This window comes from Scyliorhinus canicula, chromosome 7 (assembly GCF_902713615.1).
Source record: "Scyliorhinus canicula chromosome 7, sScyCan1.1, whole genome shotgun sequence".
In the NCBI taxonomy this organism is placed as follows: domain Eukaryota; kingdom Metazoa; phylum Chordata; class Chondrichthyes; order Carcharhiniformes; family Scyliorhinidae; genus Scyliorhinus; species Scyliorhinus canicula.
This window is the reverse complement of record NC_052152.1, coordinates 165,755,481-165,777,623: the sequence shown is the minus strand read 5'-3', so window position 1 is coordinate 165,777,623 and position 22,143 is coordinate 165,755,481. Positions and strand designations below refer to the sequence as shown.

Sequence of the window (22,143 nt, the reverse complement as noted above, 5' to 3'; positions counted from 1 at the left end):
AAGTATCCACAATCCATCTACACCGGGGGTTTTGCCATCTTTCAAGCTTGGCTAGTTGATCACTTTTCTTTTTTATTGTTTTCAATTTCCCTGTTGCCTTTCTCTTCAAATATATTACGATCCCAGACTAGACCCCAACATTGGCTAGCTTACTGTACAGAAACCCCAATATTTTCATTTAATTTGTAAGACTGTGAGGAAAGAATACCTCGCTCCAGAAGTGGTTACATGAAGAAATAGGGATATGTTATATTAAAACAAGCTTTATTACTAACACACCAGAAAATAGTTTAAATTACCCCTTAAGCAATACCACTCAATGCAGTGAATACCATAATGTTAACTGCTATCTTTATTCCCACTTAAACAACAAGATACCAGCTCAGCTCTCAATCCTCTGATAAACCATTAGCATATGGCCTCACGGTAGCATGGTGGTTAGCATCAATGCTTCACAGCTCCAGGGTCCCAGGTTCGATTCCCGGCTGGGTCACTGTCTGTGTGGAGTCTGCACATCCTCCCCGTGTGTGCGTGGGTTTCCTCCGGGTGCTCCGGTTTCCTCCCACAGTCCAAAGATGTGCGGGTTAGGTGGATTGACCATGCTAAATTGCCCGTAGTGTAAGGTTAATGGGGGGATTGTTGGGTTACGTGGGTTTAAGTAGGGTGATCATTGCTCGGCACAACATCGAGGGCCGAAGGGCCTGTTCTGTGCTGTACTGTTCTATGTTCTATGTTCTATATAGGAACACCTGCTTTGTAGAGATATTCTTTGAGAAAGTGAGGTGATTTTAAAGAATGGTTTAAAGAAAAGATGCAAATCCTGTGAGAATCACGCAGAGATTCACCTTCCCAACCATACTGCTCTTCTGTCTGCAGAAGTCTAATGTCACTTCTTTTTACTTATAAATTTAGAGTGCCCAATTATTTTTTTTCCAATTAATTGTCAATTTAGCACCTAGTCTGCACATCTTTGGGTTGTGAGGATGTGACCCACGCAAACACAGGGAGAATGTGCAAACTCAACGTGGACAGTCAACCGGGGCCGGGATTAAACCCGGGTTCCTCAGCGCCGTGAGGCAGCAGTGCTAACTACTGGGCCACAATGCCACCTTAATGTGACTTCTTAATCAGTTTGGTTTGTACCATATCATATGTCAGTTTATCTACAAATATATTCTCTCATAGTTGGCTTTCTCTCTAATCTATTACTTTGTATTATCCACATATCTCTTTCTTAATTATTATCTCAAACTATATTATATTGTAACCACTACTCCCTATTTCTTGCACATATATTTCTAATTCACTGGGGGCAGCAGGGTAGCATCGTGGTTAGCATAAATGCTTCACAGCTCCAGGGTCCCAGGTTCGATTCCTGGCTGGGGCACTGTCTGTGTGGAGTCTGCACGTCCTCCCCCTGTGTGCGTGGGTTTCCTCCGGGTGCTCCGGTTTCCTCCTACAGTCCAAAGATGTGCGGGTTAGGTGGATTGGCCATGCTAAATTGCCCGTAGTGTCCTAGTAAAAGTAAGGTTAAGGGGGTGGGGTTGTTGGGTTACGGGTATAGGGTGGATACGTGGGTTTGAGTAGGGTGATCATGGCTTGGCACAACATTGAGGGCCGAAGGGCCTGTTCTGTGCTGTACTGTTCTATGTTCTATGTAATTTCTGTCTGGGACTGAAAATATATTGGCATAACTTGTCCATCAGTCAGCGACATCGGGATCCTGCACTGACAATCCACAATGTTTCCTGTGTAGTTAACCAATAGAATGATTTATTTTTACTTTGCTCGATTAAAGATTATTCATTCCTGTACATTAAAGCAAACCTTTGCATTCTCATGAAAATAAATATTTGGAGTGTTCCCAAAATGTAAAACCAGTGAATTAGAAATATATGTGCAAGAAATAGGGAGTAGTGGTTACAATATAATATATAGTTTGAGATAATAATTAAGAAAGAGATATGTGGATAATACAAAGTAATAGATTAGAGAGAAAGCCAACTATGAGAGAATATATTTGTAGATAAACTGACATATGATATTACGTAAACAAAGAGGATGACAAAGGAGAATATGATCAGTTTAGGAAAGGAGAGCTAAACCATTAGGAAAGGAGAAACCGGAAATCAAATATTTAAAAACATAAAAATAAACAAAGTATTCCACAGGTATTTGATTAACAAAAATAGAATTAAGATTTTGATAGAGTCACTAATACACGAGCAAATCGGGGGTGGCATGATGGTTAGTGGTGCACGGGAAGGGGCACCAGTGGTGCTTGTCTATGTGAACGCCCTCAAGTGGGACGATGCTGACTTTGTAAAGAAAACCGTGGCAGAAATTCACGACATAGACTCCCACTGACTCATTATGGGAAGGTGGGGGGACTTTAACTGCATACAGGACCCACGGACGGTCAGATCCAGCCACAAAACAGGGAGACAGTCAAACATGACGAGAGAACAAACAATGTTATGGAGCAGATGGAGGCAGTGGACCCATGGAAATTATCGCACCCAAAGGAGAAGGAGGAACAACTTCTTCGTAGTAGGAAAATCATTGCTTCCAGGGATAGTTGGAGTGGAGTACAGCACAATAATAATCTCCGGCCACACATCACATTACATAGATGTGTAGCTGGAGATGGGACAGGTCCAGCGCCCACATTGGAGGCTGGACATGGTCATCCTCGCTGACAAGGCGTTCTGTGAGCAGATATCACCTGCAACCAAAATGGGGAGGTCCCATCCTCCACATTCTGGGAGGCACAGGCAGTTATAAGGGGGAAGATTTTTGCATACAGGACACTCAAAGATAGGAAGGAGAGGATGGCTAGGCAACAACTAATCGATTCCATACTGGAGGTAGGTCGGCGTTACTCCACGGCCCTGACCGTTGAACTACTGGAGAGAAAAAAGTTACAAATGGACTTTGGCCTGCTCTCCACTGAGAAAGCAGAGCACCAGCATAACTAAATACGAAGTATCTTTTATGAACATGGAGACAAGGCCAGCTGCCTGCTGACTCACCAGCTGAGAAAGCAGGCAGCCACAAGGGAAATAGCTCGGGTGAAGGACAGGAACAGCAAACTAATCGCGGTGCCAGATGAGATTAACAAGGCCTTCCATAGAGTGCTGTACATCTCCCAAGCTCCCAAAGGGATGAAAATCAAGCAGTTCCTCGAGGGACTGGACATGTCAGTCTTGGGGAGGACAGGACACAGGGCCTGGAAGCACCATTAGAACAGAGGGAAGTCATGGCAAGGAAGGCGCCGGGACCGGACGGATTCCAGCAGAGTTAACAAAACGTTTGCACCAGCACTGGCCCCGCACCTGCGGGAGATGTTGTCCAACTCAATATCAAGAGGAACCCTGCCGCCAAATCTGGCACAGGCCTCAATATCATTGATCCCTAAAAAGGAAAAAGACCCAAAAGAGTGTGGGTCATACAGACCCATCTTACTCCTTAATACTGATGCCAAGATTCTGGCGAAGGCCCTGGCGAGGCAACTGGAGAACTGAGTGATCATGACCCAGTCCAGGGAAAGGACACCGGAGGTGATCATCTCCCTAGAAGCAGAAAAGGCCTTCAACAGGGTCGAATGGAATGGTTGGGTTGGGGTTCTCCAACTGGGTGAAACTACTGTTCAGCGTTTCCTTGGTGAGCGTACGTGACAAACACCACCAAATCTTGATAATTCTGGCTGACAGAGGCAAGGATGGCCACTAGCCTCACTACTATTTGCACTGGCAATTGACCTACTGGCAATTACTCTCTGAGCAGCAAAGGGACAGAGAGGCATCAGAAGAGGAGACAGAGAGCATAGTGTCTCACTCTGTGTGGATGACCTGCTCCTCTGCATCATGGAAGGCATAATGGAACTCCTGAAGGAGTTTGGAGCATGTGCACGTGTCTGAGGATTAGGAAGAAAGTCCTACAAAGAAAGAGAAACTTGGGAGGCCTGTCCGTTCCCAGCTTCCAGCTCTACCACTGGGTGGCTACCGCAGGAAGGGTGCGGGACTGGGTCAAGGAACCAGGAACAGAATGGATGAAAGTTTCCGCACAGGGGCATTCCTCTGGGTACTAGAGTAGCAACCCTGAGGGAGCTAATGGACAAGTTCCAGCTCCCGAAAGGGAACGAGCTAAGATATAACCAAGTCAAAACCTTCCTCCACAAGGAGACGACATTCCCAGATACTAGGACACTAACTATGGGACAGACTACTGACTGTGGGTGAGCTGGGAGACGGGAACTATGCGGACATGTATGGACGATTATTAGAAGAGACACGCTCACTCCTGGACGAGACAAGGGAGAAATGGGAGGAAGATAGGGGAAGGACTCTGGATCGAAGCACTGCAGAGTGCAAACTTCATCTCCAAGTCCGCAGGGCTGAGCACAAAGCAACTAAAGGTGGTGCACAGGGTTCACCTAACCTGGACGAGAATGAGCAGGTTCTTCCCGGAGGTGGAATACAAATTTGAACGGTGCCAGGGAAGCCCGGCCAACCACACTCATGTTCTGGACTTGCCCCAGACTTGTGGAGTACTGGATGTCCTTCTTTGAGGCCACGTCCAGGGTTGTGGGGGTGAGAGTGGAGCCTTTCCCGCTGGTGGCATCTTCAGGTTATCGTAACAGCCAGAGCTTTACATGGGGAGTGGGGCTGTCGCCCTGGCCTTTGCTTCGCTGATCACCTGCTGAAGACTCCTACTCAGCTGCACCACCCAAAACTGCAGACTGGCTGTCCGAATTTCTCAAGCTAGCAAAAATAAAATATGGCATCAGGGGGTCGAAGAAAGGCTTCCACAAAACATGGAGGCTGTTCACCAACTTGTTCCAGGACCTGTTTCTAACCAGGGCCCAGTAAAGTACTGGGGGGGGGGGGGGGGGGGGGGGGGGGGGGGGGGGGGGGACAGCCAGCGACCAGCCCCACAAGGCCGAGTGGGTATACTGTGGGCCATGGTTTGGCCCAGCAAGCATTCAGCAGCATTTTCTTTGTATATTAAACTACAGTTACTGTATATTCTTGTAGATACATGTTTTGATTTTGTCTCGTTGTTTAATGTATATGAAATGCCAAAACTCCAATAAAAATATTTTTCAATTGAAAAAAGTAACATTAAACAGAAGAAAAACCAAATACAGTGAATATTTATTAAGTCACAGTACTCAGCTCACAGCTCAAAATCCTAATTTCAAAATTATACAGCCTTGAGGTTATGGACATTGTCTTTTGCTCCAAAAAACGAGAGGCCACTGCAAGCATGTGATTGTGGAAAGAGTGAGGATAAGATTCTAGGGCTAACAGCAACTGACAGTAATACACCAAAATTGCTCTGATAACAGCAACAACGGCAACACTCAGATTTCTCTCAACCAGGAGTAATAACTCACTGATCTCTATATGTAACTGGTCACAGCAGATACCCGAAAAATACAAAGACCCCTCAAATTAAATGCAACATTTGTAGGTTCCACGTAGTCATACAACACTGCACCATCAAATCACCGGAAATGCCTCCAATGGGAGTTTGCAACCCCAGGATCAGCAACAAACAGGGCAACAAATGACCTGATGCCACACTGAGGTTAAAATTGGCCTTCAGTTCCCAATCACCAAAGGCACTCCAAGTATCTTGGAATGACAGACACTTCAGCAGCAGAATAAGCCATACGATTTCTCTCCTTATACCTGGAGATTCACCAGTGCTCCAATGAAGTGCAGCAGGGAAGATAGAAGGCATAAAAAATATTTGGTTCAAGTAGTCTCATCTCAGAAGTTCACTCATTTTTGCATGAAAGATATGAGATGAACCGATCATTTGAATCAGACAGCAGGAACAACCCAGGAAAATGGAATTGATCAGTTAGTGGATTGATAGACACAGTGAGGATTTACTGCTGAATTATTTATAATGGCGTGTGTGTATATACAGTTTATAAAAACAGATGGTGGCATTCACCCAGTTGCAGAATTGGCAGGTTGATTGCCCGGCCGGTGAAGTACTGCTTAAAATACTCACGGGCCCCCGCGATGGAGCCGCCACAGGCCAGGCCCGGCGAAAACCGACCCCCAGGCTGCGCGGCCCAGTCCCGGACAGCGACCTTGCAGACTCGCTCCCTCCCGATGCTCCAACCGCCTCTATCGGCTCAGCCTCCGCTGGGCTGCCTCCTCCCCTTCGCCCGGCTCCCCACCGCCACCACTTCGCATTTGGCGCCACTCGCCCTCAGTCACTGAGCTGGGGGGCGGGGTCCTGGAGATGGTCCCCTTCTCCTCTGTGTGATCCAGTGAGCTCCTCAGTCCCTGATCTCAGATTGATCATACAATAATGATCACGCCTAAATCATTATAATACCATTTTATAATGCAAACCAGACTAAATTTGCTGCTTGTAGAGTGTGATCATGACGCTTTTAAGGAAACAGGATATACACTTCCAACAAAAACTTTTATTTACAAAGCCCCTTTTATCGAGATCAAAACGTCCCAGTGCACTTCCCAGGAGCGTTTATAAAGCAACATTTGAGATGAGGAGGAATTTCTTCAGCCAGGGGGTGGTGAATCTGTGGAACTCTGCCGCAGAAGGCTGTGGAGGTCAAATCACTGAGTATCTTTGAGACAGAGATAGATAGGTTCTTGATTAATGAGGGGATTGGGGAGAAGGCAGGAGAAAGGGGATGAGAAATATATCACCAATGATTGAATGGCAGAGCAGACCCGATGGGTCGAATAGCGCTATTGTGCTCCTATATCTTATGGTCTAACATTTGACACCCTGCTACATAAACTGACATTAGACAGATGATCAAAAGCTTCCTGTTCTTCCCAGCATCTCTACATCATGATCAAAAGCTTGGTCATGTTTTAAATACAGCATCTGAAAGAGCAAAGAGATAGGCAGAGCTTTTTTTTTGGGGGGGGGTGGTATTTCAGGGCATCAAGGTCTTGCCGACATGGCTCCGATGGAGTAGGGATACTCAAGAGGGCAGAGTTGGAGGAATGCAGATATCTCAGAGGGTTGCAGGGCTGGAAGAGACTGCAGAGACAGGGAGGGATGAGGCTCTTGGAGGGGGGAGAATAATAATTTTAAACTCGAGGCACTGCTTGGCTGGAAGCCAGTGCAGGTCAGCGAGCATCTTGGTGCGATATAAGAGATTTGAAGAGTAGGAGTTGTAATATAATGGGTAAAATAAACTTGCATTTTCTTACAATGATCGATTCCGTGTGGTTGTACGCCCGGAACTTTACATTGGCGACGAAGGTAAAGTGGAGCTGCTGGATATGCCACTTCCTCCAGACCAGGCCCATCTCAACTCTGCCTCAGGAGGTCTCCATCCAAGCTGCAAGTATGCCACTAAGCGGAAAATTAGATGCGTTCAACGCTGAGACGGGGGACTGGACCCAATGTATCGAGCAAATGCTTTTTTCGGCTCAACAACATTGTCCGCAACGAGAAAAAACGGTGACCATCCTCATGGTCTGTGGGGCAGAGACCTACAGCATCATCAAGAGTCCGACTATCGCGGATTCGCCTGACACCCGCCAGTTTGCGGAGTTGGTTTCCTTGGTGAGCAACCATTTTGATCCTAAACTGCTGCTGATTGCTGATAATCTACTGCTTTTTTTCACACGGCCGACCAAAAGCAGGGGTAATCTATGACTTCTTGGCCCATTTACGAAAACATGCCGAGTTCTGCAAGTTCATCCCAACCTTATCAAAGGCGCTCAGAGACCGGTTGGTCTGCAGCGTCCACGATGCAGCGATCCAAAAACGCTTGCTCAGGGAACACATCTTGATTTGAAGAAGGCGACCAAAATGGCTTTGTTCCGGGAAGGCGCAGAGCTTTGCGGAATGGCCGTCCTCAGTGTAGGGCGCCCAGGTGGACACAGAGCACCAATTCCCTGTGCTGTAGTTCAGGGCTTCCGCCATGGGGTCTGCACTCCTCGAGGCCAGGAGCTGAATCCGCATTTTCCCAGCGAAAGGCACTGGCACTCCACCACTCTGGAGACTCGATGGATGCCAGCAGGGAAGCCTGCCGCCACACCCGAATGGCTGTCCCAGAGGATGGGCCCATTTTGTGGAAGATGCAGACAGAGGGTGCCCACCACCTCTATTGTATCTAGGCACCATGGCGATGGTCCGGATCAATGGGTTCCCCATTCAGATGAAGCTCAATACCGGGGCCGCGGTCTCAGTAATCAGCTGCCACAGTTACAACCGAGGTCACTCTAGCATCTGCGGCTTGATATTGCGGGACACCGGGGCGCACGGCTGGCAACATACATGGGTGAACCCTTGGAGATCATGAGCACCGTGGAAGTCCCCATGGAATACGGGGCCCAGTCAACAAACCTACCATTGGTGGTAGTAAAAGGTTCAGGCCCCAGCTTGTTGGGGCGGAATTGGCTGAAGCACCTCTAGCTGATTAGCAAAAGGTGTGCTGCATGTATCCCGATGGACCATACACATTGCTGGTGCGCTTTCCAGGCGTTTTTCAAGACTGACTTGGTACCATTTGGCCAAGATTTCGGTGGATCTCTACGCATTGAACTTTAAGGTGGATGCAGAATTGGACTGCTTGGAACAATTGGGAATCATCTGCCAGGTGCAGTTCGTAGATTGAGTTGCGGAAGTTGTGCCAGTTATGAAGCCTGATGGCTGTCCACATCTCTGCGAGGACTACAAAATGACGATAAATCAGCCGTCCCATTTGGACCATTACCCGGTGCCCAGGGTTGAAGATCTATACGTGTAGCTCAGTGGAGGCTGTACCTTCACCAATCTTGACATAAGTCATGCTTATCTTAAATTGGTTTTGCATCCGGCCTCATCGAATAACTTGACCATCAATGCACACATAGTTTGTACGAGTATGCCAGTTTGCCTTTCAGAATCTCCTCCTCATGTGCCATTTTTCAGCGAGTAATGGAGAATATTCACCGAAGATTGACGCAGGTTGCAATTTACCTGGACAACACGTTGATCATCAGTTCATCCGACCAGGAATACATTTTTGTATTTTTTTTTTTGCTTTTCTCACATTTATAAACAGTTGTTGCTTATATACCTTACATTTTTCTTGCCTGCGCTAATTTGCTTTATTTTACAGAGAGGTTTGTTTTGTCCTTCATTTGACTGCCCTCTGGATCGGTCCATGATATCCCCCCTTCCTCCTCCCTCCCCCCCCCCCCATTGGTTTCAGCACCCTTCCTCTTCTCTTGTGGTTTTCCCTCCCCCTTCCCCCCTCCCCTTCCCCTCCCCCTCCCCCTCCCCCCTCCCTTCCCCCCTCCCCCCCTCCTCCCTCCCTTCCCCCCTCCCCCCTCCCCTCCCTTCCCTCCCCTCCCTTCCCCCTCCCCTCCCCTCCGCCCCTCCCCCTCCCCCCTTCCCCCCTCCTCCTCCCCCTTCCCCCCTCCTCCCCCTCCCCTCCCCCCTTCCGCCCTCCGCCCCCCTCCCCTCCCCCACTCCCCTCCCCCATTCCCCTTCCCCCTCCTCGCCCCTCCCCTCCCCTCCCCTTTCCCCCCCCCTCCCCCCCCCGCCCCCCCCCCCCCCCCCCCCCCCACCACTGGGCTCGTTGTGTACCTTGTTGAGGAGGATGGGAGTGCTGCTGTGGCCAGGGCCCTGCGGTTTGTTCCTTTACAGGATGCCTCCTCCATTTGTACCCAATGTGTGTTGGGTTCTTGTACCCATCCCCTCACTTTTTCTGCCGTTGCTGCCCAGTGGTAGTACTGTAGGTTCGGTAGAGCCAGGCCCCCTCTGACTTTCCCTCTTTGCAGTGTCTGTTTGGGAATTCTCGGGTTCTTCTCCCCCCCCCCCCCCCCCCCACACACACACGCACACAAACGTCATGATTAGTCTGTCTATGTTTTGGAAAAAACCCTTGGGGATGAAGATTGGGATGGATCTAAACAGGAAGAGGAACCTTGGCAGTAGGTTCATCTTGATCACCTGCACTCTTCCCGCCAGGGAGAGTGGGAGTGAGCCCCCACCGTTGAAGGTCTTTTCTTACTTCCTCCACCAGGCTGGTCAGGTTCCACTTGTGGATCTGTGTCCAGACTCTGGCTATCTGGATCCCCAGGTAACGGAATCTGTTCTGGGCCGTTTTGAGCCGGAGCCCATTCAGCTCTGTCCCTCCCCCTTTTGGGTTCACTGGGAATGTCTCGCTTTTGCCCAGGTTAAGTTTGTAGCCTGAGAAGGTTCCAAACTCTTTCAGTATTTGCAGTATTGCCTTCAGTCCCTCCTGTGGCTTCGAGACATAGAGGAGCAGGTCACCTGCACAGAGTGAGACTCCGGATTCCCTTCCAGCTTTTTGCGTCCCGCAAGGCTCCGACCAGGAATACATGAAGAACTTGGAGGCTACCTTACTTCGAGAAAATCTGCGCCCACCTACGGTGCAAAAACTGCATATTTTACGCAAACAAAGTGGTCAACTTGGGTTATAGGGTGGACTGGAATGGCTAGCACCCAGAGGACAAAAATCCAAGCAATCCAGCAGGCCCGGTGCCAATGTATCCTATGGAACTCGGCTCCTTCTTAGGCCTAATCAACTTTATGATAAGTTCATTCCAAGTTTGGTGACTGTGTTGTCCCCACTGCATTTGTTACTAAAGAAGGGCCAATGATGGTTTTGGGACTCGCCGCAACTGATGGCTTTGTTAACCTGCGATGCCTCACCTCATGGCATCGAGGCTGTTCTGGCACCCCGAATGATGATGGAACGACCCATTGCATTTGCTTCACGCACCCTGACGGCAGCAGGGTGGAACTATGCACAAATCAAAAAGGAAAGTTTAACGTTGGATTTCGAGATTGAGCATTTCCGCAAGTACGTATACGGGCATTCATTTACAGCCTATATCAACCACACGCCCCTGTTGGGGCTGTTTAAGGAGGACCGGACAATCACTCCCACTGTGGCATCCGCCTGCATTCAGGAATGGCCGCTGTCCTGGCAGCGTATGACTACACATTGGTACATCGTCCAGGGAGGAACAGATATTCCGAATGCGAGCGCTCTCAGTTGACTCCCATTGCCCACCAGCATGCCCACGCCTGCTACATCAGATGAGGAATTGCAGTCTTGCTATTTATGGACTCCTTGCGAGTTACAGCGGCCTGGGTGAAGGAATGGAGGCAGACAGACCCATTGTTGGCCAGGGTCCGTCCGCCACATAATGCTGTACGGGGACCAGCATCGCACTCTCCGGGAGGATCTGGCCGCATTCACCATGACGGTGGCTGAACTCAGGGTAGTGGATGGCACCCTGAGTCACCATGCCCGAGCGAGGCTAGGGGGCAATTCTACAAGACCTCCACAGGGAGCAGCTGGGTAGTTTCCACAATGAAAATGTTGGCCCGGAGCTACGCATGATGGCCTGGAATAGGCACCAACGTCAAAACTTTGGAAAAGCAATGTACACGGTGCCAAGAGCACCAGAAGCTACCCCCGCAGCCCAACTCTACCCATGGGAGTGTCCAGCTGACCATGGTCCCCAGTGCGGGGGGCTGATATGATCTGACCGGAGGCCACGGGGTCTGCAACCTCAGTGTCCCTGTGGCCTCACCTGAGCATGATCTCCCTAGATGAGAAGGCGGAGCTACATCCTTAAGTCAGGGGCCTCATGGAACATAAATATCCAGGCGTTAGTGTGGGCGGGGCACGCAGGAGACTCTTAAGGGAGGAGTTGTAATATAGTAGGTAAAATAAACTTCCATGTGGTCGCTCGCCTGGAACTTTACAGTAACAAAGGCATGGACGAGGGTTTCAGCAACAGACAAGCTGAGCAGATCAAATTTGACAATGTTACAGAATTGGAAATGGGTGTTCTTAATAATAGAATGGACATGTGGTTGAAAGCTTCGCTCAGTGTCAAATATGACACCAAGATTCAGGTGTGATTCTCCCCCTCATTGCACCCAGCACATCTCCCTAAACAGGGGCCAAACCGATCGCAATGCTCCTGATTTGCGACACCCAATGCGATCTAGTTCACACCCTCGCTGGGCATGCACAGACTCGCCTATTTAAATAAGTCTTAAAACTCATTTAAATATGCTTAGCCCATTTGAGGCCGGAATATCATGGCTCCCGGGATTCACCCGCCCACCGGTGAAATGTGAGGCCATTAGACTCCTCAGGTGGTCATGGACAGGGCAGGGCAGGGTGATGCCTGGGCACGGCCCCTAACACCCGGGCTGTGTCAATGTGGCAACCTTGATGGGTTGGCACTGCCAAGATGCCAAAGGGGAACTGCCAAATGGTACAGCCTCAGGAGGGCCATGGCCATGAAAGGGAGGGGTGAAGGGGGGGCATCAAAGGGCTGCATTAAGGTGGGCTTTAAGGGGTGAATGAAGGGTGATGGGTATGAAGGGGGGGTTCGAAGGGTGGGTCTTGAAGTGAGCATATGGGGGGGGCGAAAGGGGGGTGGCTGTAAGGTGACGAGTCCCTCTGAGTGATCACATAGCAGGTTATAGTCACTTGCAGGAGGGAATTCCCCGATATCGACGAGGATGGATGGGGTGTGGCCAGGTAACCACATGCCTGGGTGGTGTGTGGGGGGGCGGGGGGGGGGGGGGGGTTGGGGTGTAGGGGGGGGTGTGGTTGGGAGGTGATGTGGGAATTCAGTGATAGTAGGAAGTTGCCCCTTCGGGGTTGAAGGTTGGGGGTGTTGCCAATGTCTGCGGGGGGGGTCACGATGCCCGTGCATAGGGGGTGTTGCGGACCTTCAACTTTACTTTGAGATCTGGTCACCCTTTAAAAGGGGCACCCCAATCCCTGAGGAGCCAGCATCTTTGTTCCCCCTCCAGAAAACGTTCTAAGGGGTTGATCTACTGGCCGCTTTGCACCCAAAAGGCAGAGCGGCCGGGGGATCTCACTTTCGGGATCTGTCCGGCTCGTCACGCCTCGCCTCAGGAGATCTAACACGGTCTTGCAGGATGTCAGTGGGATCACAACTTTGCATATTAGAGTGAGAAGCTAGTCTCACTCTAAAACACGTTCCCAAGATCTAACAAAGACGTAGGATCTAACCCCCTCGCCTTAGATACCAAGGGCAAGTGCTGTTTCGTGCTGGTCTCCAGATGGAACAGGACTCGTGGGGGTCTCCCAGGGAATCAGAGGCTCCCAGTCACATGCCGTCTGTGCAGGGTGGCAGTGCTGGTGCCACTAGGCACCCTGGCACAAGCTGCCATTTTTCACGCAGCAGGGATCGGGCCGCGGGGGTGCCCTGCGCAGTTGTGGGGGGGTTGCAGACGTGGCACTTATCGTGAATTAGGGCTTGGGGAGGGAGTTTCGGGAGTCGCGTTGGGGGCTCGAGAGATCAGGCGCTATTTAAAAATGGCGTCCTGATCTCTTCCTGCACCGAGGAGTTCTGGGGAGCGGTGCCCCTCAGTGCAGGGAACGGGGATAAGTGTGGCCTCAGCCAATCGTTCCCTGCTCAGGCCCCCAATCTACACTGATGGGCATTAGATAGCGGAGTGTTTCTCAGTGCTCCAAACTAATCGCGTGCTACTGAACTCTGTCCCCATTCGGGTAGATCATGCCCTAGGTGCTGTGAGAATCTCTCACTCCAAGCGCTAAAAAAGTTACTAAGTTTGGGTGAATTGCGATCTGGTTCACACCCATACACCTGGCGGAAATCATCACCTGGTTATTTTTCAGGGGAATCGCGCCCTCAGTCTATGAGAGTACCAGGGAGAGGGAACAGATCTTTGTTCCAGTCCCAGTGGGGAAACTGCAGACCAAATTAAACCAAATAATGTAATCTTCTCACAGGCCCAAATTTCCTCCAATACTTCCCCTTGCTAAACTCACACCTTTCTATGGGTTCTCTCCATTCTACCTTAATGTCAAAACTCATCTTGTCCATGAGACCCCCCTCCTGCATCCTTTACCCTATTCCCACTTAACTGCTGACCTCCCAGTTCCCATCCCCATGTTTTTGATTTTTTTAAATAATTTTTATTCAAGTTTTTTAATAACAATAACAAATTTTCTCCCCGCAATTTAAAACAAACAAGGCGTGTTTCCACACCAAAACAAGAAAAGAACTCTCCCCCCCAAATAAATAATAACAAATAGCAATACAAGAAAGAAGAAAATAACATAACAAACCCACCGCCGCAAAAACACACCCCCCAACCATCCCCAAACCCCCCCCCCCCCCGGTTGCTGCAGAGACCGACCACTCTCTACCCCTTCGCCAGGACGTCGCGAAAGGGCTGCCACCGCCGAAAGAACCCCTGTACCCACCCCCTCAGGGCAAATTTCATCCTCTCCAACTTGATGAACCCAGCCATGTCGTTGACCCAGGTCTCCGAACTCGGGGGCCGTGTATCCCTCCACTGTAACAGAATCCTGCGCCGGGCTACTAGAGACGCAAAGGCCAGAATGCCGGCCTCTCTCGCCTCCTGCACTCCCGGCTCCGAAGCTACCCCAAAGATAACGAGCGCCCAGTCTGGCCTGACCCTAGACTCAACCACTTCCGACAAAACCCCGCCACCCCCTTCCAAAACCCCTCCAGAGCTGGACATGCCCAAAACATATGTGTCTGGTTTGCCGGGCCACCCGAACACCTCCCACACCTGTCTTCCCCTCCGAAAAACCGGCTCATCCTTGCCCCCGTCATGTGAGTCCTGTGCAGCACCTTCAGCTGAATTAGGCTGAGACGTGCACAAGAGGAGGAAGAATTCACCCTCTCCAGGGCGTCCAACCACGTCCCATCCTCAATCTCTTCCCCTAGCTCTTCCTCCCATTTCGCTTTGAGCTCATCTACTGAGGACTCCTCCTCCTCCTGCACAGTTGGTAAATAGCCGAGATCTTCCCTTCCCCGACCCACGTCCCCTGAAAGCACCCTGTCCTGCACCCCCATTGGCGGCAGCCGCGGAAACTCCTCCACCTGTCTCTTAACAAAGCCCCTGACCTGCATATACCTAAAACCGTTCCCAGGGGGGAGGTTCCATTTCCCCACCAGCTCCTCCAGAGTCGCAAACTTCCCATCCAAGAAGAGGTCCCCAAACTGTCTGATGCCTGCCCTGTGCCAACTCCCAAATCCCCCACCCGTTCTCCCTGGCGCAAAACGGTGATTGCCCCGTATCGGGCCCAAACTGAGGCCTTCACTTCCCCCATGCCGCTTCCACTGTCCCCAGATTTTGAGGGATGCAACCACCACCGGACTCGTAGAGTACTTTGCCGGGGCCAGTGGAAGTGGGGCCGTCACCAAGGCCTCCAGACACGTACCCGCACAGGACGCTACCTCCAGCGTCTTCCATGCGTCACCCTCCCCTTCCGTCGCCCACCTGCGAATCATCGCCATGTTCGCCGCCCAATAATATCCACACAGGTTGGGCAGCGGCAGGCCCCCTACCTCCCTTCTTTGCTCCTTACTCTCGGGGCCTTCCGCACCCACGCAAATCCCAGAATCGACTTATTCACCCTTCTGAAAAAAGCCTTCAGGATCAACATGGGGAGGCACTGGAAAAGAAACATAAACCTCGGGAGCACCGTCATTTTAACCGACTGGACCCTGTCCGCCAACAAGAGCGGCAGCGCATCCCACCTCCTGAACTCCTCCTCCATCTGCCCCACCAGCCGCGAAAAGTTAAGCCCCAGGTCCTAGCCACGTGGACCACAAGATACCTAAAGCTCCCCTCAGCCCTCCTCAACGGGAGTTCCCCTATCTCCCTCCTACCTCTCCTGACCCCCCGGGTGCAGGACAAACAGCTCGCTTTTCCCCACATTGAGCTTATATCCCGAAAAGTCCCCAAACTCCTCAAGTACCCTCAGCACCTCTGGCATCCCCTCAGCCGGGTCCGCGACATACAGCAGCAGATCATCCGCATACAGTGACAACCGGTGCTCCCCCCCCCCCCCCCCCCGCCCGCACAATCCCCCTCCAACCCTTCGAGTCCCTCAGCGCCATGGCCAGGGGCTCAATTGCTAACGCGAGGAGCAGGGGAGACAAGGGGCACCCCTGCCTCGTCCCTCTGGAAAGCCGAAAGTCCTCTGACCTCCTCCCATTCATTTCCACACTCGCCACCGGGGAGCTGTACAGCAACCTCACCCAGCTAATGAACCCCTCACCAAACCCAAACCTCCGCAACACCTCCCACAGGTAACTCCACTCCACCCTATCAAAATCTTTCTCCGCATCCATGGATGCCACTATTTCTGACTCCCCAGCCGCCATCATCATAACATTCAGGAGCCTCCGCACGTTGGCATTCAATTGTCTCCCCTTTACAAACCCCGTTTAGTCCTCATGAATCACCGTTGGGACCACATCCTCCACCCTCCTGGACAGCACCTTTGCCAACAACTTAGAACATAGAACATAGAACAGTACAGCACAGAACAGGCCCTTCGGCCCTCAATGTTGTGCCGAGCCATGATCACCCTACTCAAACCCACGTATCCACCCTATACCCGTAACCCAACAACCCCCCCCCTAACCTTACTTTTATTAGGACACTACGGGCAATTTAGCATGGCCAATCCACCTAACCCGCACATCTTTGGACTGTGGGAGGAAACCGGAGCACCCGGAGGAAACCCACGCACACAGGGGGAGGACGTGCAGACTCCACACAGACAGTGATTCAGCCGGGAATCGAACCTGGGACCCTGGAGCTGTGAAGCATTTATGCTAACCACCATGCTACCCTGCTGCCCCGACTTGACATCTACGTTAAGGAACGAGATCGGCCTATAAGACCCACACTGAAGGGGGTCCTTGTCCCGCCTCAGGAGCAAAGAGATAATTGCCCTGGACATTGTCGGGGGAAGAGCCCCCCCTCCCTGGCCTCATTCAGGGTCCTCACCAGCAGCGGGCCCAGCAAATCTGTAAATTACTTATAAAATTCCACCGGGAACCCATCAGGCCCCAGCGCTTTCCCTGTCTGCATGCTTCCCAGCACCTCCACCAGCTCCTCCAACTCAATTGGGACCCCCAAACCCTCCACCCGCTCGTCCCCTACTCTTGGGAGCTCCAGCTTATCCAAAAAGCGGTCCATCCCGCCTGCTTCCCCGGGGGGTACCGCCCGGTACAGCCCCTCATAAAAGGATCTGAACACCCCATTGATGTCCTTTCCACCCCGCACTAAGTTCCCACCTGCATCCGTGGCTCCCCCAATTTCTCTAGCTGCCTCCCGCTTCCGGAGCTGGTGAGCCAACATCCGACTTGCCTTCTCCCCGTACTCATACACCGCCCCCTGTGCCCTCCTCCACTGCGCCTCCACCTTACGGGTGGTTAAAATGTCAAACTCTGCCTGGAGACTGCGCCGCTCCCTCAGAAGCCCCTCCTCCAGGGTGTCTGCATATCTCCTATCCACTCTGACCATCCCCTCCATCAGCCTCTCCCTCTCGACCCTCTCCCCCCTCTCCCTGTGTGCCCGAATAGATATCAGCTCCCCTCTAACTACTGCCTTTAGTGCTTCCCAAACCATTCCCAACCTGCACCTCTTATAAGGCCCGAAAGTCCAAAAAAAACAGGAGCTGCCGAACGTGCGGCTTAGCTCCGCATTGCCGCCACCGGAAGTCTCCCATCCCCATGTTAACTGACATTGTTAACAGTTCTCTCTCTTCAGTTGTTGTCTGTTGCTTCCTAAAATCAGCATCCTGTCCTGAAAAAAAACCAACCTTGAACCCACTGCCTTTGCAAACTATTGCCCCATTCCCAATCTCCCTTTTCACAGAACCATAGAATTACTGCAGTGCAGAAGGATGTCATTTGGGCCATCGAGTCAACACCGACCCTCTGAAGCAGCACCCTACCTCGGCTCACTCCCCCGCCCTGTCCCCAGAACCCAACCTAACTTGCACATCCCTGGATACGAAGGGGCAATTTAGCATGGCCAATCCACCTAACCAGCACATCTTTGGGCTGTGGGAGGAAACCGGAGCACCCGGAGGAAACCCACGCTGACACGGAGACAAAGTGCAAACTCGACACAGTCATTCACCCTAGGCTAGTAACGGATGCACTCTTTTCCCTCCGCCGCCCCGCAAGATCAAGCCGCCACGTCTTGCGGGGCAGCTGAGGGAAAAGACGGCAACTGCGTTGACGTCGGCCACGTCAGCCGGCGTGATGCTTGACGTGCGGCCTTGACGACCGTCGTCAAGGCCGCGCCGTCGTGACGCACATGGCAACGCTCCTAGTACCGCCCGGGGAGGAGAATCGGCCCCGGAAGTGGCCGTTAAGGCTGCCGTGGGTCACGGCTGTCCCACGGCAGCCTTTACGATTCTCCGCATTTGCACCCGGATTTGCACCCCCCCCTCCCCCTCCCCCCCATCCACCGGCGGCTCCGACCGGTACAGTTCCCTGTAGAAGTCTCCTATCCACTCTGACCATCCCCTCCATCAGCCTCTCCCTCTCGACCCTCTCCCCCCTCTCCCTGTGTGCCCGAATAGATATCAGCTCCCCTCTAACTACTGCCTTTAGTGCTTCCCAAACCATTCCCAACCTGCACCTCCCCGTTGTCATTGGTTTGCAGATACCCCTCTATGCCCCTACGGATCTGCCCGCACACTTCCTCCTCTGCCAAAATCCCCACATCCAACCTCCACAGCGGGCGCTGATCCTTCCTTTCCCCCAGCTCCAGGTCCACCAAATGTGGAGCATGATCAGAAATGGCTATCGCCGAATACTCCGCCCCCACCACTCTTGGGATCAGCGCCCTGCTAAGCACGAAAAAGTAAATCCGGGAGTTTGCCTTATGAACATGGGAAAAAAAGAACTCCCTACCCCCGGCTTCAAAAACCTCCAAGGGTCCACCCCTCCCATCTGATCCATGAACCCCCTCAGCACCGAGGTCGCTGCCGGCCTCCTGCCCGTCCTAGACTTCGAGCGGTCCAGAGCCGGATCCAGCACCGTGTTAAAGTCCCCACCCAGAATCAATCCCCCTGTCTCCAGGTCCGGGATCAGGCCCAGCATACGCCGCGTGAAGACGGCATCATCCCAGTTGGGGGCATAAACATTAACCAAGACCACCCACTCCCCCTGAAGTCTCCCACTCACCATCACATATCGACCTGCACTATCCGCCACCACTTTGGACGCGACAAACGACAGGCTCTTACCGACCAAAGTTGCCACCCCATGGTTCTTTGCATCAATCCCCGGGTGAAACACCTGTCCCACCCAACTCTTTCTTAGCCTCGCCTGATCCGTAACCCTGAGGTGCGTCTCCTGGAGCACAGCCACATCCGCTCCCAGCCCCCTCAAGTGAGCCAAGACCCGGGATCGCTTCACCGGACCATTCAGCCCCCTCACGTTCCATGAGACCAACCGAATCCGAGGGGCCATCTCCTTCCCTCTACGCCGATCAGCCATAGCCCTTCCTCAACCCACCACGTGCCCAGGGAACCCCCCAAGCCCGCTCCCCACGGTGGCAAACCCCCCCCCTTCACCATCCATTCCTTCACAGTCCCTGCAGCAACAACCCGGCACCCCCCCCACCTCCCCCCCCACCACCACCACCACCCCCCCCACCCCCACCCCACCCCCCCCCCCCCCCCCACCCCCACCCCACCCCACCCCCCACCCCCACTCCCCACCCACAAGCTAGGGCCCCCCCAGCTGCATTACCCCCAACATTATGCTTCCGTGAGTCAGCGGACTTCTGCTGAACCCGGATTCTCCTGCCATAACGACAACACCCCCCCCCCCACCCCCGGATGCAACACAGCCGCCAATCCCTCCATCCCAGCGCCGGCCCCGTCCCCAATTCTTCCGGCGCGGGAAGAATGCCCGCACTTCCAACCCGAACCCCGCCCCTCGACCCAACCCGCAGGAAAAAGACGGACACATGACCCATCAGGACCCCAAACTACTCCACAACCCACCAGTGGAAAAAACAAAAAAAAAGCACCACAATAAATAACCAACAGCCCCAAAGAAACCCCGACAGAACCCAAATAACCATAACTAAAATAGCGAAAACGGCGAAAACAAACAGGAAACAACCATCAGCAAACACAGCCACTATAGGCGAAAGGATACCTCAGAGGGCAAAACCTCCAAGCAAAGTACATTTCCCCCCAGCCCCCCAGTCCTCAGTCCGAATCCAAGTTCTCAGCTTGGACAAAAGCCTAGCCCTCCACCGGAGAGTCAAAATAGAGCTGGCGGTCCTTGTACGTGACCCAGGGTGAGCCGGCTGTAGAAGGCCAAACTTCACCCCCTTCCTGTGGAGCACTCCCTTTGCTCGATTGAAGCCAGCCCTTCTCCTCGCCACCTCCGTGCTCCAATCCTGAAAAGTCCGAACGTCCGTGTTCTCTCCACCTGCTGCTCCTCTCCTTCGCCCACCTCAACACGCACTCCCGGTCAACCAAGCGGTGGAAACGGACCAGCACCACCCTGGGCGGTTCGTTCCGCCTGGGCTTCTGCTGCAGCACTCGATGGGCGCCTTCCAGCTCCAGGGGACCATGAAACGACCCCGCACCCATTAGCGAGTTTAACATTAGGACCACATAGGCCGCCAAATCCGAACCTTCCAGCCCCTCCGAGAGGCCCAAAATCCGTAGATTCTTCCGGCGGGAGTGGTTCGCCATCTCCTCCATCGTCGCCTGCCATTTCTTGTGCAGTGCCTCGTGCGACTCCACTTTCACTGCCAGGCCCAAAAGCTCATCCTCATTCTCCGAAGCCTTGTGCCGCTGCCCCCGAATCTCCCCGGCCTGAGCCATCTGAGTCGCCACCAGCTTGTCCAGCGAGGCCTTAAACGGCTCCAAAATCTCGGCTTTGAGCTCCTTGAAGGAGCGCTGAAGCAGCTCCTGCTGCTCCCGCGCCCACAGCTGCCACGCTGCTGCTGCTTCCCCGCCTGCCGCCATCTTGCTTTTTCTACCTCTCGCTTTTCTCTGTGGTAATACCGACTTCTGGATCGCTGCACTGCGAGTCCAGTCCATCTACCGGCTGCTGGGCACACTGGCTGTGTTTCCCCCCAGGGGTAAAGTCAAAACAGCGCCGTTGCGGGCTCTTATAAGAGCCCGAAAGTCCAAAACAAACAGGAGCTGCCGAACGTGCGGCTTAGCTCCGCATTGCCGCCACCGGAAGTCTCCCATCCCCATGTTAACTGACATTGTTAACAGTTCTCTCTCTTCAGTTGTTGTCTGTTGCTTCCTAAAATCAGCATCCTGTCCTGAAAAAAAACCAACCTTGAACCCACTGCCTTTGCAAACTATTGCCCCATTCCCAATCTCCCTTTTCACAGAACCATAGAATTACTGCAGTGCAGAAGGATGTCATTTGGGCCATCGAGTCAACACCGACCCTCTGAAACAGCACCCTACCTCGGCTCACTCCACCGCCCTGTCCCCAGAACCCAACCTAACTTGCACATCCCTGGACACGAAGGGGCAATTTAGCATGGCCAATCTACCTAACCAGCACATCTTTGGGCTGTGGGAGGAAACCGGAGCACCCGGAGGAAACCCACGCTGACACGGAGACAAAGTGCAAACTCGACACAGACATTCACCCTAGGCTAGAATTGAACCCGGATCCCTGGTGCTGTGATGCACCGTGCCTCCGTGCCGCCCTCCTAAGTCCTTGAAAATGTCAACAAAGGGGCAGCACGGTGGCGCAGTGGATTAGCCCTGCAGCCTCACGGCGCCGAGGTCCCAGGTACGATCCCGGCTGTGGGTCACCGTCCGTGTGGGGTTTGCGCATTCTCCCCGTGTCTGCGTGGGTTTCACCCCCACAACCCAAAGATGTGCAGGGTAGGTGGATTGGCCACTCTAAATTGCCCCTTAATTGGAAAAAATGAATTGGGTACTCTAAATTTATAAAGAAAAAGAAAATGTCAACACATCTCAAACCCATCTTCTGAAATTTGAGCACGATTCTCTACCCCCCACGCCGGGTGGGAGAATAGCGGGAGGGCCTCCGACATTTTTCACGCCCTCCCGCTATTCTCCCCCTCCCGCTATTCTCCCCCCCCACACCCCCGACCCACCGCCACGAATTGCCGCTCACCGTTTTTTACGGCGAGCGGCAATTCTCCGAGGCCGATGGGCCGAGCGGCCGGGCCTTCACGCCCGTTTCAACACGGCAGCAAACACACCTGCTCGCTGCCGTCGTGAAACGGGCGGCAGATGCCCGTTTGGGGCATCTAGGGCCCCGATTGGCACGGCAGTACCACGGCCGTGCC

At 52.7% G+C, this 22,143-nt stretch overlaps 1 protein-coding gene across 4 annotated transcripts in view; it reads right to left on the bottom strand.

Annotated features, from left to right (window-relative positions):
- Nucleotides 1-6,289, bottom strand: part of rtel1 (regulator of telomere elongation helicase 1) — a 190,574-nt gene extending 184,285 nt beyond the window's left edge. For 3 of the 4 annotated variants that reach the window (XM_038803195.1, XM_038803196.1, XM_038803197.1), the window contains exon 1: nt 6,028-6,289. The gene's annotated coding sequence lies outside the window, so the exon portion shown is untranslated. The remainder of the gene's footprint in view (nt 1-6,027) is intronic. The other variant, XM_038803198.1, reaches the window with a different exon arrangement.
- Nucleotides 6,290-22,143: the final 15,854 nt, after the last annotated feature.